General features: G+C 41.3%; 1 long non-coding RNA gene and 1 pseudogene across 3 annotated transcripts in view; one reads left to right on the plus strand and one right to left on the minus strand.

Annotated features, from left to right (window-relative positions):
- LOC149121927 (uncharacterized) overlaps positions 1-18,393 on the plus strand; it is a 106,212-nt gene that overhangs the window by 70,477 nt on the left and 17,342 nt on the right. The window lies entirely within an intron of this gene.
- LOC100352531 (small ribosomal subunit protein uS17 pseudogene) lies at positions 4,069-4,600 on the minus strand (annotated as a pseudogene).

The raw sequence follows: 18,393 nt of genomic DNA on the forward strand, positions 1-18,393 counted from the left end.
ACAAGCAATAAATGCTGGTGAGGATGTGGGGAAAAAGATACCCTAATCCACTGTTGATGGGAATGTAAACTAGTACAGCTATTGTGGAAGACAGTATGGAGATTCCTCAGAAAGATGAAGACAGATTTACTATATGACCCAGTCATCCCACTACAGGGAATTTATTGAAATGAACTGAAATCAGAATATGAAAGACTTATCTGTACCCCCATGTTTTTGCATTTATTGCAGCTCAATTCACAATAACTAAGATATGGAATCAATCCAGATTTCCATCAACTCATGACTGAATAAAGCAATGTGGTATATGGGGCTGGCGCTGTGATGTAGCAGGTAAAACCACTGCCTGTGACACCGCATCCCATATGGGCGCCAGTTCAAATCCTGGATTTTCCCCTTCTGATCCAGCTCTCTGTTACATCCTGGGAAAGCAGTAGAGTATGGCTCAAGTGCCTGGGCCCCTGCACCTGTGTGGTGAACCTGGAAGAAACTCCTGGCTCCAGGCTCTTAGCTTCATAATGGCCCAGCTCTGGCTGTTGCAGCCATTTGGGAAGTGAACTTGTGGATGGAAGGCCTTTTTCTCTGTATCTCCCTCTCTCTCTAACTCTACCTCTTAAATTAATAATAAATTATATCTTTAAAAAATAGAAATGTGCAATACTACTCACCCATAAAAATGAAATCCTATCTTTTGCAACAAAAGAGATGCAACTGGAAACCATTGCACTTAGTGAAATAAACCAGTCCCCAAAAGACAAATATCATATGTTTTTACTGATCTGTATTAACTAATTGTGTATAAAAATGTTACGTATATGAGTGAAATTGACATTTTGAGATTTGATTATTGTTTACAGCCCTTGTCTCTACTGTTGAGGAACATTTTTTTTCTTACTACTTGTTGAATTCTTTACTTAGTGGAAGGTTAAGCTTATGATTATAAAGTACACTGAAAGTATGTCATTGTAAAAATTATAAGAAAGAAAAAGAAAGGAAGGAGGAAGGAGGGTTGGAGAGAGGGAGGTAGGGGAGTAGGATGGGAAGTAGCACTATACTCCTAAATCTGTACATATGAAATACATTAAATATGTTCACCTTATATAAATAAGAAATTGTAAAGAGACTGTCTTGGGAATGCTATATATTTGCATCAAGAATGATTCAAGAAGTGTTTATTAATACCAACTTGAATATTTAATACACTCAAAAAAGTTGTGCTTTTATTTTAGAAGAGTATTTTTTAAGGATTTATTTTACTTATTTGAAAAGCATTGTGGGAAAGAGATGAAAAGACAGAAAGAAAGAGATCTCCCATCTGTTGGTTCACTCCCCAAATGGCCCCAATGGCCAGGGCTGGGCCAGGCTGAAGCCAGGAGTCTGGAACTCCATTCAGGTCTCCCACATGGGTTGCAGAGGCCTACGTACTTGGGCCATCTGCTGCTGCTCTCCCAGGCACATTAGCACAGAGCTGGAGCAGAAGCAGAGCTGTCAGGACTCAAACTGGCACTCTGATGTAGGATGCTGGCATTGCAGGTGGCAGCTTAACCCACTGTTAACCCACAACACTGGCCCCTGAGTACGATTTTTTTAAATTAATTAATATTTTTTTGACAGAGTTAGACAGTGAGAGAGACAGACGAAGAGAAAGGTCTTCCTTCTGTTGGTTCACCCCCAAAATGGCCACTACGGCTAGTGTGCTGCGCTGATCTGAAGCCAGGAACCAGGTGCTTCCTCCTGGTCTCCCATGTGGGTGCAGGGCCCAAGGACCTGGGCCACAGCAGAGAGCTGGACTGGAAGAGGAGCAACCGGGACAGAACTGGCGCCCCAGTCGGGACTAGAACCTGGAGTACCGGCACCACAGGCGGGGGATTAGCCTAGTGAGCCGCGGCACCGGCCCCTGGGTAAGATTTTTAAGTTTATAGATATCCAATGTGTATAATATACAGTATATCTGAAGGACTGCAAACTCACCAGAGGGCAACAATTAGGAAAAAATTTTCAAAAAGGGCTTCTTAGCATGATGATAATGAAAAAAGGATTGAGAAACACAATTGTGAAGAAGTGCATTTGAAGGCTGGCGCCGCGGCTCACTAGGCTAATCCTCTGCCTAGCGGCGCCGGCACACCGGGTTCTAGTCCCGGTCGGGGCGCCGGATTCTGTCCTGGTTGCCCCTCTTCCAGGCCAGCTCTCTGCTGTGGCCAGGGAGTGCAGTGGAGGATGGCCCAGGTGCTTGGGCCCTGCACCCCATGGGAGACCAGGAAAAGCACCTGGCTCCTGGCTCCTGGCTCCTGCCATCGGATCAGCGCGGTGCGCCGGCCGCAGCGCGCCGGCTGCGGCAGCCATTGGAGGGTGAACCAATGGCAAAGGAAGACCTTTCTCTCTGTCTCTCTCTCTCACTGTCCACTCTGCCTGTCAAAAAAAAAAAAAAAAAAAAAAGTGCATTTGAGCTTGACCTTAAAGATACACATTTTCCACTTTCTGCTTGGCTAACTCATACTGATGCTACTCCTGAGTTGTAAGGAAGAAACATGAAATTATCTGGGGCTCAGAGATACAGAAGAGAACCTTTAAGGAAACTGAAGATAGCCTCGGGCTGCAATTTAAAAATCATCCTCTGTGTTTCAGAGCTATTTGTTTTCTCTTTGTCTTGCTTAAATCTGATAATTCTTTTACTTTTTTATGTGTACCTGACTGTTCTTGGTGCAGCATAGGAAACAGTATTGGACATCGGAGGGAACAGATTTCAGAACCAGAGAAAATGGTATTTCTTCTGGGATGATGTAAGAGTTTTCACAAGTAAGCTGCAGTGACATTGGGCATAAATGATGTGGGAAATGCTCATTAATCAAGACTTGATTGCCTATTTCTCAAATGGCTCAGTGATATTATAGTTGGGATTTTCTGTTTCTGCCAGTCTCCCACACTAAGTATCTTGAATGAGACTTTATGGGTATCTTTCCTAAAGATTTATTGCATTGCCTGTAAGAACATCCAACTCCTTCAGTACTGGAGAGGGGAGGTTAGACTGCAAACAGGTGTACCTGCTAGTCTGGGATTGTGGCAAAAGTGAAAAATTATGTGCCAGATGTGTTGTTCTCTGGGAATCCTTTCTGTAGGACCACATTTCAAGTCGGCATATGAATCTTGAATTTACACATTGCAAATATTTATTTAGAAAGAATGGTTCCACCTCTGTCTTTCCACTCTTAAAATACATACATATGCTGTAGACACATCAATTTTAACTGAGGCATGAAAGCATTATTTATGTATTTTAAAGGAAGGAATCTAATGTTTCCAAAATTGGTTATATAAAAAATTATGCATTCTTATTTTGAGATATTAAGCAATTATTAGTATTATTTATGTAAATATTTAAAGATATAGGAAAAAGTTGCCAAGATATAAGTTAGTAAAAAATTCTGTGTACATTATGAATCCATGATAACCTCTAACTCATTAAAAAATCTGCTGGGTAGCTGGCATTATTAGGTATTATCATAAATATTGCTGCATAGTCATATATAAAGGTCTAGAAGGATTTGGAAGAGGATGTATTAATCCTTTTACAGCAAGATTATGGCTCATTTTTGTTTTCACCTAAGTGCCTTTTCCCTTGTGTATAGTTCATCAGCATTATGCTCTAAATATCTACTTCCTTGATCATCATAATGAAGTAATAGGAGATATTAAAAATAAGAACGTGATTCTTCCAGTTTTCTTACTCCATTTTCCCCAATTTTAGTTTTTACTTAATGTTAAAAGTCAAATCCACCAAACCTACTGCCAAGAGACATTAATTACAGACACTCTGGTGCATATTCTAAACGATTTCACACCGGTGTGTGTGTTTGTTCACCTGAACCCTGTAGACAGATGCAATGGTTTCCACTACTATATTGGATTGCATGGATTCACCTCCTATAAATGCTCAGTTCAAAAAATGTGGGCTGCTTTAAAAACCCTTTATGGTTATGTAATCATATGAATCAGGACTTTGTTAATACTTTCCTTTATTCACATATGAAGGAGATTCACTTTTTTTTTTTTTTTTTTTGAGTGGGAAAATCGCTTTATTTGTCTGGGGAGCGGGTGGGCGTGGGCCTCAGAACTTCTGGAACTGCTTCTTGGTGCCGGCGGCCTTGGTGACCTTGAGCACGTTGAAGCGCATGGTCTTGCTGAGCTGCCAGCACTCGCCCACCGTGACGATGTCGCCGATCTGGACGTCCTGGAAGCAGGGCGACAGGTGCACGGACATGTTCTTGTGGCGCTTCTCAAAGCGGTTGTACTTGGGGATGTAGTGCAGGTAGTCGCGGCGGATGACGATGGTTCTCTGCATCTTCATCTTGGTCACCACGCCAGACAGGATTCTGCCCCGGATGGAGACGTTTCCGGTGAACGGGCATTTCTTATCGATGTAGGTGCCTTCAATAGCCTCCTTGGGCGTCTTGAAGCCCAGCCCAGTGTTCTTGTAGTAGCGCGGGAGCTTCTCTTTGTCCGTCTCCCCCAGCAGGACCCTCTTCTTGTTCTGGAACATGGTCGGCTGCTTCTGGTAGGCGCGCTCGGTCTGGATATCCGCCATCTTGCCGGCTGCCTGAAAAAAAAGGGAGATTCACTTTTGAAAATTAGTCACTGAGTTCCCAGGAACAATTCTAATAACAATACAATGGGAATTCTTTACTTACTATAAAACAGGTACTATGTTAAGTACTTTACACGTGTTATCTTTTTTTTTTTTTTAATTTAATGAGCATAAATTTCCAAAGTACAGCTTATGGATTACAATAGCTTCCTCCCCCCCACCCCCGTAAATTCCCTCCTACCCACAATGCTCCCCTCTCCCACTCCCTCTCCCCTTCCCTTCACATCAAGATTAATTTTCAATTATCTTTATATACAGAAGATCAATTTAGTGTATATTAAGTAAAGATTTCCACATTTTGCTCCCACACAGAAACACAAAGTGTAAAATACTATTTGAGTACTAGTTATAGCATTAATTAAACACCTAAGAGTAATTGTGTATTAATTACAGAGTTCAACCAATAGTTTTAAGTAGAATATAAAATGCAACTTTTGTATTGTTGTGGCTTCCCCTCCAACCTCCCTCCCTCCCGTGGCCCTCCCCTCTCCCACTCCCTCTCCCATCCCGCCCTTCATCAACACGTGTTATCTTATTTAGATCTCAAAATTCTGTTTCTTTTTAATTATTATTTTTTATTTATTTATTTTTTATTTTTTTGACAGGCAGAGTGGACAGTGAGAGAGAGAGACAGAGAGAAAGGTCTTCCTTTGCCGTTGGTTCACCCTCCAATGGCCGCCATGGTTGGTGCGCTGCGGCCGGCGCACCGCGCTGATCCGATGGCAGGAGCCAGGTGCTTCTCTTGGTCTCCCGTGGGGTGCAGGGCCCAAGCACGTGGGCCATCCTCTACAGCACTCCCGGGCCACAGCAGAGAGCTGGCCTGGAAGAGGGGCAACCGGGATAGAATCCAGTGCCCCGACCTGGAGTAGAACCCTGTGTGCCGGCGCCGCAAGGTGGAGGGTTAGCCTAGTGAGCTGTGGCGCCGGCCTTAGTTTTTTTAGTTTTTACATCTTCAACTTTACATGTAAAGACTATAAAGCTCAGCATGATGGGATGATTTACTCAAAATCACCAAATATTTAATGTGACAAAGCTGACGTTGAGCTTCCTGCCCTTATGTCATAGGTGAATCATGGAAAGCAATGGAACAGGTGGGAGGATTCCCTGAGAATCAACATAATAAAATGCCCTTCTGTACCTCTTAATGTGAGCAAGCCATGAAATCAAGATTCTGACAATAGCCCTGCGAAATACTCAAGCCAAACCTAGTCTTTGCCTTCTATTAAACTTGATTGACTCCCCTTACTCTTAAGTTTTCCATATCTGCTTTGTTTATGGAGATGTTTCAGACTACATTCCATTCCCTAGAATGACTTGAATGGCTCAGTTGGTGTTGGGTAGTAAGAAATATAATGAGAATGTAAGATAATATTCTGAATATACATTTCCATGATTTTTTGCTGGAAAACAATAACATGACATTTATAGATTTCATTGAATGCCATCTCATATTGAGTTTCACTCTCATGTAGAAAAGAGGAGAAGAGATGATGTGAAAGTCAAGAGTAGAGTTGAAAATAAGATAGCAGCATCAGTAATGTGGGCAGAGGTGTAATAGGCACATTTGCCACCCTCCTCATGGCCTAGAGAGCTGTCAGTAGTCAGATCCAAACCTAGAAAGATAGGCTGTTATGGTCCAACAGAATAATAGCAAGTAGAATAATGAAACTTTAGACTGGCTTCTTGCTTTTTAGCAGCGTGAATCAATAGAGACATAGTTTATTGGATCCATAGTTTTGCAATTATTATGGGAATGTCTTCATAGTATGTTTGGCACTTCTCGAAATGTTCTTGCTCTTTCTGGCCGTCTTTCAGCCTATGAATTCCCCTTATGGGTTGCAGTGGGGTGTGTCAGGGGAGAAGAGAGACTCAGATGTTAGTCCTAAAGATGACTTATGCTTAAAAGTTTAATTTCTAATGCTGTGTTTCTCCAACATAAATCATAGTGTTCCAGTGAGAGAACCAGTTATATACCTTCTCCAAAATATGTTTTCTCAACTAATGATCCTGCATGCCTTAACATTATACTGACAGAAAAACAGCTGCAGTAGCTTTTAAACTAATGATACAATCCATGGATAATTTCCTCTAAATAGCTCATAGATGGGAATGAATGAATCATAGATCATTGCAGGAAGCAATTTCCCTCATTGGATTCTACCTGATGGAGTGTCAGTACATTTTAGATCGGGTAAAAGCTTTCAATTGAAATGGAACTCTGAAATCAGCTCTGGAGCAAAACCTCAACCCTAAGGGGAGAGAGTTGTGAATATACTTACCGCTTCCCACTTTCCAGGATGTTTGCGTTACAAATCTTTTTCCTGTGTACAGCAATGTACTTTGTGAAGGAATCCAGTGACATAGGTGACTTGCAACAATTCTTTCTCAATTTCTTTCCCATTATGTAACTTGCCTTTCTTGAATGAGTCACAATTCAGTCATGTCTTAGCTATATTCCCTGAGAGGTGTATTTCTTTCTGTTATATATGATGTTGCAGACATACAGATATTTGTCAGGAAATCAAGGTACTTTAGCATACCAAATGGCAGCTTCTGGAATGTTCTAATGGAAACTAAAAAGATGCATTTGAGGCCCAGAGATAGTTTAATTTATTTTATTTTATGTTTTAAAAATATTTATTTATTTGAAAGGCAAGGTTACAGAAAGGAGGAGGCAGAGAGAGAAGTCTTCCATTTGCTGGTTTACTTCCTAAATGGCCGCAACAGCTGGAGCTGGGCCGATCTGAAGCCAGGAGCCAGGAGCTTCTTCTGGGTGTCCCACACAGTTGCAATGGACCAAGGACTAGGGGCATCTTCTGCCATTTTCCCAGGCCATAGCAGAGAGCTGGATTGGAAGTAGAGCAGGCGGGATTCAAAGCAGTGCCCAGATGGGATGCTGATACTGCAGGCGGTGAATTTACCCACTATGCCACAGTGCCAGTCCCACATCTGCTCTTCTAGAGCTTCCTCACTGCTACTTCATAAGAGATGGTGTTTTGAATAGAAGGTGGTCTGATTCATTTGTTTATTCTCTCTCTCTTTTTTTAATATTCCTCCCTGGGTATAGGGGAGGGATTTCTTTCTTTCTTTCTTTCTTTCTTTCTTTCTTTCTTTCTTTCTTTCTTTCTTTTTTTGGACAGGCAGAGTGGACAGTGAGAGAGAGAGAGACAGAAAGAAAGGTCTTCCTTTACCGTTGGTTCACCCCCCAATGGCTGCTGTGGCCAGCGCGCTGTGGCTGGCACACCACACTAATCTGAAGCCAGGAATCAGGTGCTTCTCCTGGTCTCCCATGGGGTGCAGGGCCCAAGGATTTGGGCCATCCTCCACTGCACTCCCGGGCCATAGCAGAGAGCTGGACTGGAAGAGGGGTAACCGGGACAGAATCTGGTGCCCTGATTGGAACTAGAACCTGGTGTGCTGGCGCCGCAGGCAGAGGATTAGCCTAGTGAGCCGTGGTGCTGGCCGTTTACTCTCTCTCTCTTTTTTAAAAAGATTATTTATTTGAAAGTTAAGAGTTACAAAGAGAGGAGGGACACACACACACGCGTGCGCGTGCACACACACACACACACACATCTTCCATCTGCTGGTTCACTCTCCAGATAGTGGCAATGACCAGAGCTGGACCAGCCTGAAGCCAGGATCCAAGAGTTTAATCCAGGTCTCCCATGTGGCAGGGCCATGTTCTATTGCTTTTCCCAGGACATTAGCAGGCAGCTGGATCAGAAGTGGATCATATGGGACATGAACCAATGTCAACATAAGATGTCAGCCTCACAGGCAGTGGCATTACCTGCTATACCACAATGTTGACCCCTTAACTGTTTCTTTTAAATGTGAAAGTGATCCTTGAAATCTGCCAGACATATTTTAAAAGCAGGGTAATGTGCCCTCTGCTTCTAGCTTTACCATGTGGTACTTTTGAGGTGTGTGTGTGTGAGAAAAAGAGAAAGAGAAAGAGAGAGAGAGAGAGAGGGAGAGAGAGAGAGAGACAGATTGAGATATCCTCTCCCTACTTTGAGCAGATCTTCAAGATGAATCACATTCATGTAAAAACTAAAGGGAAAATTTGTGGCATGACATGTTCATGATCTAGAGTTAGACACAGACTTTTTTTTATTTGAAAGTTTGAGTTAGACAGCGAGAGAGACAGAGAGAAGGGTCTTCCTTCCATTGGTTCACTCCCCAAATGGCCGCAACAGCAAAATCTGCGCCAATCTGAAGCCAGGAGTCAGGTGCATCTTCCTGGTCTCCCATGTGGGTGCAGGGGCCCAAGCGCTCCAGCTGTCCTCCACTGCTCTCCTGGGCCACAGCAGAGAGCTGGACTGGAAGAGGAGCAACCAGGACTAGAACCAGCACCCATATGGGATGCCGGCGCCGCAGGCAGAGGATTAACCAAGTGAGCCAAGGCGCTGGCCCCAGTGAAAATTTAATATTAATACTATTATGGAGAGCATTATAGAAATTCCTCAAAGATCTGAAAATAGATTTACCATATGACCCAGAAATCCCACTCCTGGGAATTATCCCAAGAGAAATGAAATCAGCATATGAAAGAGTCATTTGTATACCATTTGCACTCCATATTTATTGCAGCTCAAAGCACAATAGCTTAGATATGGAATTAACCCAGATTGATTGTCCATCAACTGAAGACTAGATAAATAAAATGTGGCATATATGCAAAATGGAATACTACTCAGCCAGAAAAAAGAATGAAATCCTGTCTTTTGCAACAAAATGGATGCAAGTGGAAACCATTATACTTACTGAAATAAGCCCATTTCAAAAAGAAAGATATCAGGGACTGGTGCTGTGGCATAGTGGGTGAAGCTGCCCCCTGCAGTGGTGGAATCCCATATGGATGCTGGTTTGAGTCCTGGCTGCTCTATTTCTGATCCATCTCTCTCCTTTGGCCTGGGAAAGCAACAGAAGATGGCCCAAGTGCTGGACCCCTGCATCCATGTGGGCGACCCGGAAGAAGCTCCTGATGCTTGGCTTCAAATTGCGGCCATTTGGGAAGTGAACCAATGGATGGAAGAGCTTTCTCTCTGTCTGTCCTCTATCTGTCTGTAACTATACCTCTCAAATAAATAAATAAATCTTTAAAAAAAGTAAAAAAAATAAATATCATGTTTTCTCTGATATATAGCAGGTAATATGGAATACAAAAGGATGTATAGGAATAAAATGGTCATTTTGATATATGGTTGTCATTTTTAACTAATGTTAATACTCTTGGGGAAGTGTGGTCTTCCTAGTTTTTACTTGTTGACTATTGTGGTTAGTCATGAATTAAGCCTGTGAATGTAGAGTGGATTAAAATTATTTCTCTGAAAAAAAAATTAAGAAAAGAGAGGAGGTTTGGGGCAGAGCAGGGGAGTGAGGGAAGTGTGGTTGTCTTCTTGGACTTGTACTTGTGAAATGTATAAAATTTGTTCTCTTTATATTAATAAAAATTAAAATAAGAAAATGAAATCTTAAAAAAAGAACTATTAAATAAAGGTAAACATAATATTTAATCCAATCCTAAGAGAATATAAATAACAGATGGTACCTAGATTCAGAGAATCAAGAAGGCACGTACAGCTCTTAGCAGTCCCAAGAGGAGCATCCAAAGACTGGGGGTCAGTACATTGGGAAAGCTAGCATTTCCCAAGGTGCACAGGTGAGACCTGGAGCGCTCTGAGAGGCTGTTGTGCCAGCCCTGTGGATACTCCCTGCTGAGTTGAACTGCCTGTTCTTAGAGTCAGACCACTATGTAGTTTGCTGGCTACTGCTGTTATTAGCATCATACAGGCTATAAATAATGTTGCAAGTTGTTCTTTCCCTTGGGGCCGATAGAATTCAAGAAGCTGTCTTATCTCCTCTCTTAGACAACTCTGGCATCGTGTGATGACCAGTAACACTCCCTCCCTGGTCCTACACAAATGGTTGTCAACAAGAAGAACTGAACCCTTCTGTGATGCCCCTTGATTCTTTTGAGTGGGAGAGCATAGACTAGTGAGAACAAATACGTTCTTACATTAAGTGCTCCTTGGGAAAAACAGCTGCAGAGTGCTCTTTGAACACAAAGATTAGAATGACTGATGCATCCAGCCCCATCGTTATTACACCTTCATGAAAAGAGTTGTGGCATTGGTCTTGAAAAGAAAGCACAACAAAGCATGAGATCACCCTCATTGCAGAATTTTAGCCTTTATTTACTTGGATTGAGCCACCTGCCAGAAAGAACTGCATGGAACCCAATGCAGAATTTATGCTCTTTGTTTCTGTGGGATTGGTCTTGCTTCATCCCCAGGATCTGCCTCATCTGTGGCCAAGCGCCTGACAGCCAAGTTCTGTTTCAAGCTGTGCCTTTGTTTTCAACACATTCCTCCACTGTTAAATGCTTACATTGTTGTCTAAATCCCCCTGTGTGTATTTTCATTCCAAATAGACCATATAACTTTGAGGTCATGGAGTACCCTTACTGCTACTCTCATTTCCCTTTTTAGCTTCTGGAAGGGTGGCTGGCATGAAGTAGATGCTCATAAATATTTATTGAATAAATGAACATATACATGGATGAATGAGTGAATTCTAATTTTATTTTTGAGATTACATTTTAAATGTTCTATGAGATATCAGATATACAAAAGGTATGGAGATTAACATGATGAATATCTGTGAGCTCTTTACCTTGAGGCATTATGAATGCCTCATGCCCTCCCTATTCATATCTCCCTCTCTTCTTCTCAAGGAAGTCACTGTACTTAACTTGGATAGTTATCTTTTCTATCTTTTTATCTTATCGTCTATAATAAAAATTTTTTCCTGTTTCTAAAATTTGTAAAATATGATTGCATTCTTTTAATCAAAAACATATTTGTAAGGTAAAGGCAGATTGATATGCATTCTAGTTCGGCGTCTTTTCTGCTGAATGGCATTTAGTTGTATGAATGTATCTGATTTATTTTTCCATTCTCCTGTGGATGGAATTACATACAAGTCTGTGAAGCACATTCTCATTCATGTCTCTGTGGGCACTTGTGGTCAGAATTCTCCGGGGCAGATCCTGAGGAGCCGAATGTGTGGGGCAGGGGTTATGCACGTCCTTTACTGGGACTTCTGGATAACAGCCCATTGCAGCTGTACCAATTTACGCTGTCGTGGATCGGCCTTTCTGTTTTCTATCAGTGTTTACCTCTTCAGGCGCTCACTTCAGCAAGGGGTGGTCTTTGCTGCCAATCTTGCTTGTGGGTCTCCTAGATGTGCTGGTGTTTGTTCTAGGGCCAGGGCTCTGGCCTGCTGTGGCCTGAGTGGGTTCCTATTTCTCTGATGCCATTTCATGAGCTGAAGCCGTCATGTTCACTCACTGAAGCACTGCAGTTCCTTCCTCTTTACCCTCAACCGGCTACAGCCTATTCACTGTAAACAAGGTTCCGCTGGAATAGGAGGTTGCCTTCAACAGCCAAGAGTTACTTTCACGTAAATGTGGTTTGAAGGGCCTGACTGATTGAGATCTTTGTCATCTGCTCTGATCCCACATCAAATTGATACGGGGTCATAGCACCACAGGGTCACAGTATTTCTGCTCAGATTCTGTGGTTTGATAGCAGCATTTTTCAGCTTAATGACTCCTAACAGCAATTTATTAAATACCATGGTACCTCTGGATAGATATTAAGACAAATCAGGAAATGTAGTATTCAAGGCATATTTCTAAAAGGAAATGGGTATTGGATAACCATGTAAATAAGGGTTTGCTGCCCAAAGAATCCCCTCATGACTTGGACTGAGGCTTTTTTTCTCCTCTAATGGTTACTTTTCCCCTTCAAATGAGATGAGGATTCACACAATGTTTAAACACTTTTGAAAACATTGCCTCACATGTTTATACTTGATTTTTTTTCCAATTAGGATTGAATTGTTTAATACATTTTTCTGGCTTGTTTATTTCTGATTTAAATTTCTTCTTTAAGAAAAGCATCCGGGGCCGGCGCCGCGGCTCACTAGGCTAATCCTCCGCCTTGTGGTGCTGGCACACCGGAGTTCTAGTCCTGGTCCGGGCGCCGGATTCTGTCCCGGTTGTCCCTCTTCCAGGCCAGCTCTCTGCTGCGGCCAGAGAGTGCAGTGGAGGATGGCCCAAGTCCTTGGGCCCTGCACCCCATGGGAGACCAGGATAAGTACCTGGCTCTTGCCTTCGGATCAGCGCGGTACGCCGGCTGCGGCAGCCATTGGAGGGTGAACCAACGGCAAAGGAAGACCTTTCTCTCTGTCTCTCTCTCTCACTGTCCACTCTGCCTGTAAAAAAAAAAAAAAAAAAAAAAAAAAAAGAAAAGCATCCGGCCAGCGCTGTGGCTTACTTGGCTAATCCTCTGCCTGCAGCGCTGGCACCCTGGATTCTAGTCCTTGTTGGGGCGCCAGGCACTAGTCCTGGTTGCTCGTCTTCCAGTCCAGTTCTTTGCTGTGGCCTGGGAGTGCAGTGGAGGATGGCCCAAGTGCTTGGGTCCCTGCACCAGCATGGGAGACTGGGAGGAAGCACCTGGCTCCTGGCTTCAGATCATCGTATCACCGGCCATGGCGGCCATTAGGGGAGTGAACCAACGGAAGGAAGACCTTTCTCTCTGTCTCTCTGTCACTGTCTATTACTCTCTCTGTCTCTTTCTCTCACTAACTCTGCCTGTCAAAAATAAATAAATAAATAAAAGCATCCATACAGAAAGCGAGCCAATAATAAGCACACAGATTGATGATTTATTATGCACACACTTGTACCAGTAAATAGAACCTTGGGATGGACATTTGGCCTAAGTTAAGCCACTGTTTGGGATGCTTGTGTCTCATGGTAGACAGCTTGAGTTTGATTCCTGGCTCTTCTCTTGGTCCTAGCTTCCTGCCTCTGAGAGGCAGCAGGTAATGGCTCAAGTAGTTTGGGTTTGGGTCCCTGCCATTCACAAGGGAGACTTGGATTAAGTTCCTAGCTCCTGGCATTAGGATGTCCCTGCCCTGCTATCATGGGCATTTGAGAAGTGAATCAATACGCAGGAAGGATCTCTATTTATCTCTCCACCCCTTTATCTCTTTGCCTTTCAAAGAAAGAAACGGAATATTATCAGAACCTCAACCCCTTTCAGTCATTTTCAGTCATTATATTCTCCACATCCAGGTTAAACATTTTTTTTTTTTTCTCCAGTCGATGCAATGTTTTCCTTAAATTGGACTGCTCCCTTTATGTATGATTTCCTGTGCCGCTGGGGTCTTTTCCAAGAACTCTTTTCCTATGCCAATGTCTTGCAGGGTTTCCCCAATGTTCTTTAATAATTTGATAGTATTGGGTCATTGATTTGAGTGGATATTTTTGTCTAATGTGTAAGGTAGAGGTCTTGCTTCATACTTCTGCATGTGGAAATCCAGTTTTCCCAGCACCATTTGTTGAAGAGACTGTCCTTGTTCCAGGGATTGATTTTAGCTTCTTTTTCAAAGATAAGTTAGTTGTAGATGCGTAGATTGATTTCTGGAGTTTCTATTCTGTTCCATTGTTCTACTCATCTGTTTTTGAACCAGTTCCAGGCTGTTTTTTATTAGAACTGCTTTGTAGTATGTCCTGAAATTTGGTATTGTGGTGCCTCTGACTCTGTTTTTATAATATAAAATAGCTTTATCTATTTGGGGTCTCCTGTGTTTCCATATGAATTTCAGCATCATTTTTTTCTATATCTTAGAAGAATGTCCCTGGTATTTTTATTGGTATCACATTGAATCTGTAAATTGCTTTTGGTAGTATGGACATTTTGATGATATTGATGCTTCTAATCCATGAACATGGAAGATTTATTCATGGAAGATTTTATATACTCTTCTATTTCTTTCTTTAATGTTTTGCAATTCTCATGATAGAGAGCTTTGACATCCTTAGTTAAATTTATTCCAAGGTATTGATTATTTTTGTAGCTATTGTGAATAGGATTGTTCTTAGAAGTTCTTTCTCAGCTGTGGATTGTCCGTGTATATGAAGGCTGTTGATATTTTTGTGTTGATTTTATATTCTGTCTCTTTACCAAACTCTTCTATACATTCGAATGGTCTCTTGGTGGAGTTTTTGGATCTCCTATATATAGAATTATGTCATCTGCAAATAGGGATAGTTTGACTTCCTCTTTCCCAATTTTATCCCTTTGATTTCTGTTTCTTGCTTACTAGCTCTGGCTAAAACTTCCATGACTATATTGAATAGCAATGGTGAGAATGGGCATCCTTGTCTGGTTCCATTTCTCAAGGGAATGCTTCCTACTTTTTCCCATTCAATAGAACGTTGGCCATGGGTTTGTCATAAATTGACTTGATTGTGTTGAGGAATGTTTCTTTTATACCCAAGATGCTCAGATTTTTCATCATGAAAGTTGTGGGGAGCAACTCGGACTAGACTGTTACTGGAATTAAGACTTATTCTATGCATCTGCTCTCCCACAATATGGCGCTGAGAAGGGAGTAACAACTTCTACGCAGCTGCCTCTCGCCAATTTGAGTGATGATGCAGGAGCTGATCCTGCTCCTGATTGGAGGAGAGCAGCGTACTCGGCATGTGGGTAGCAGAGTTGGGATTGGTGGAAGAGGAATATAAAGGAGGAGAGAGACAACATGCACCGGGAACATCTAAGGGGAACATCTATCTGAAGGAACACCTGTGCAGCCTCCGAGAGAGCCAGCCGGCGGTGTGCCGCTCCCCCGCGGAAGTGGGGAAAGTGGCAGGGGGAACCGCCCTTCCACGGAGGTGGAAGGGTTGGTAGCCAGCCTGGGAAGAACCAGCAGCAAACCCAGGAAGGGCCAAGCAGATAAAAGAACAGCACAGGGTCCTGTGTCGTTCCTCCATGAAGACGGGGAGCGACATAATGGTGCCGTGACTCGGATAGGAAGCCTAGGCAGGGTTTAGTGTCGTTTCTCCACGAAGAGGGGGAGCGACATAATGGTGCCGTGACTCGGATATGAAGCCTAGGCAAGGTTTAGTGTCGTTCCTCCATGAAGAGGGGGAGCGACAAAAGTGTGTTTATTTTATCAAATGCTTTGTCTACATTCATTGAAATAATCATATGGTTTTTGTTCTTCAATTTGTTAATGTGATATATCACATTTACTGATTTGCAAATGTTCAACCATCCCTGCATACCGGGGACAAATCCCACTTGGTCCAGGTGAATGATCTTTCTGATGTGTTATTGGATTTAACTGGCTAGAATTTTGTTGAGGATTTTTGTGTCTATGTTCATCATGAAAATTGGTCTGTAGTTCTCTTTCTCTGTTGTATTTTTTTAGGGTTAGGAATTAAGGTGATGCTGGCTTCATAGAAAGAATTTGGGAGGATTTCTTCTCTTTCAATTGTTTTGAATAGCTTGAAGAGAATTGGAGTTAGTTCTTTTTAAAAAGTCTGGTAGAATTCGGCAGTGAAGCCATAAGGTCCTGGTCTTTTCTTTGTTGAGGAGGTCTTTCTTACTGATTCAATTTCCATTTTGGTTGTTGGTCTGTTCTGGTTTTCTGTTTGTTCACAGCTCAATTAAGGTAGGTTGTATATGTCAAGGAATCTATCCATCTCTTCTGGGTTTCCTGGTTTGTTGGTATATAGCTCTTTGTAGTAATTTTTGTTGACTCTTTTTATTTCTGTGGTGTTTGTTATTACATTTGATTATTCATCTCTAATTTTATTGATTTGGGTCTTCTCCCTCCTTTTTTTGGTTATTTGGGCCAATGTTGTGTCAATTTTATCTTTTCGAAAAACTAGCTGTTTGTTTTGGTGATCTTTTGTATTTTTTGTTTTGCTTTTGTTTATTCTCTAATTTTTATTATTTATTTCCTCCTACTAGTTTTGGGTTTGGTTTGCTGTTTTTGCAGATCCTTGAAATGCATTGATAGCTCATTTTCTTGGTGCCTTTCCAATTTCTTTATGTAGGCATCAATTGCTATAAACTTTCCCCTTAACACTACTTTTGCTGTATCCCATAAATTTTGTTGTGTTTTATTATAATTTTCATTTGTGTCCATACATTTTTTGATTTCTTCAATGACTCACTATTCATTCAGGAGTATGTTGTTTAGTCTCCTTTCTTTGCATATCTTCTAGAGATTACTGAATTGTTGATTTCTAGTTTCATTCCATTGTGGTTAGAGAAGATGCATAGCATGATTTTAATTTTTTTGAATTTGCTGAGACTTGCTTTATGGCTTAGCATATTGTCAGTCCTAGAGAGAGTTCCAGGTACTGGTGAGAAGAATGTATATTCTGCAACTGTAGGATGGAAAGTTCTGTAGATATATGTTAGGCCCATTTTGTCTATAGTGTCAATTAACAGTGTTGTTTTCTTGCTGAGTTTTTGGTTGATCTGTCCATTGCTGAAAGTGGGATATTGAAGTCTCCCATTACTATTGTATTTGAGTCTATGTCATCCTTTAGATACCTTAATATTTCTTTTAAATATCCAGGTGCCCTCTAATTAGATGCATATACATTTGCAATAGTGACATCTTCCTGTTGAATTGATCCCTTTATCATTACATGGTGTCCTTCTTTGTCCCTTTTGACAGTTTTTGTGTTAAAGTCTATTTTGTCTGATATTAGGATGGCTACAACAGCTCTTTTTTGTTTCTGGTAGTATGGAATATCTTTTTCCATGCTTTCCCTTTCATTCTGCATGTATCTTTGTTGGTGAGATGTGTTTCTTGTAGGCAGCCAATAGTTGGGTTTTGTTTTTTAATCCATTCTGCTAGGTGAGGCAATTTGCATTCAAGATGACTATGATAAGTACTCATTTGGCCCTGCCATTTTTAGATACATATTCCTATTGCTTACTTTGGATTTATTTTGTACTTTTACTGGGAGATTTTCTGCCTTTTCCTTCTTTCCTAGTGATGACCATGTTTCTGTGTTTTTGGGTGTAACACATCCTTAAGCATCTTTTGTAAGGCTGGACTGGTGGTGACAAATTCTTTCAATTTCTGTTTGTTATAGAAGGTATTTATTTCATTTTATTCACAAATGAGAGCTTTGCAGGATATAGTATTCTGGGTTGACAGTTTTTTTTTTTCTTAGACTTGGAGTGTATCTCACCATTTTCTTCTAACCTGTGGGGTTTCTGATGAGAAGTCAACTGAGAGTTAATTGGAGATCCTCTGAAAGTAATATGGCATTTCTCACATGTACATTTTAGAATCTTTTCCATATATTTTACTGTGGAGAGTTTGAGTACCATGTGTCATTGTGAAGACCTTTCTGGTCATTTCTATTGGGAGTTCTGTGTGCTTGCTGTACTTGGATGTCCCTTTTTTCTCCAAATTAGGGATTTTTCCTGTAATTATTTCTATAAGAAGGCCTTCTATTCCATTCTCTCTTTCTACACCTTCAGGAACTTCTAAGACCTGTATGTTGGGTTGTTTGATAGAATCGAATCTCCATTAGTGTTTTTTAGTTTTCTAGTTTCTTTTTTTTTTTTTTTTTTGGTCTGACTGTAAAATTTCCAGAGATTTGTCTTCCAACTTGGATATTCTGTCTTCTGCTTCACTGAGCCTGTTGTTAAGGCTTTCCACCATGTTCTTTATTTGTTCTATTGAATTCTTCATTTCCAGGATTTAATTTTGATTTCTCTTTAAGATCTAATTTCGTGGGAGAAATTTTCTTTCATGTCATATATGAATTTCATTAGTTCATGGATTTGCTTCTGATTACTTCTAAATAATCCTATGATCAATTTTTTGAATTTAATTTCTGTCATTTCTTTAAT

This window comes from Oryctolagus cuniculus, chromosome 15, assembly GCF_051225735.1.
Source record: "Oryctolagus cuniculus isolate XC-2025 breed Fujian yellow rabbit chromosome 15, ASM5122573v1, whole genome shotgun sequence".
Lineage (NCBI taxonomy): Eukaryota > Metazoa > Chordata > Mammalia > Lagomorpha > Leporidae > Oryctolagus > Oryctolagus cuniculus.